The following is a 315-nucleotide window of genomic DNA, read 5'->3' as shown; positions in this document are numbered from 1 at the left end:
AGAACTTTTCAAGAGAGTATCAGAACTGCAAAAAAAAATGTCATATTTTTGAATATGGTGTGCCAAGACTTAGCACACCATATTTCAAAATGTGACATTTTTTTTAAAGTTTTGATACTGTCTTGAAAAGTTCTAGAGCTCTTTGCAACAATTTTAAATATTTCCGGTCATTAAATACAAAAAAACAAACTTTCAAAAAAAGGTGAGCTCAGTTCTCTCAGCGCACCTAATCAAACAAACTATTTAAATTAACTATTTCTGGCAAATACATCGGAAATATATATCTGCACTTTCAAATAAAAAAAATTAAAATTG

The sequence above is a fragment of the Odontomachus brunneus genome, unplaced genomic scaffold (assembly GCF_010583005.1).
Source record: "Odontomachus brunneus isolate Ranch 3 - 2012 unplaced genomic scaffold, Obru_v1 Obru_scaffold_014, whole genome shotgun sequence".
NCBI classification, from domain to species: domain Eukaryota; kingdom Metazoa; phylum Arthropoda; class Insecta; order Hymenoptera; family Formicidae; genus Odontomachus; species Odontomachus brunneus.
The sequence above is the reverse complement of the archived record's forward strand: the minus strand, read 5'-3'. Positions refer to the sequence as shown.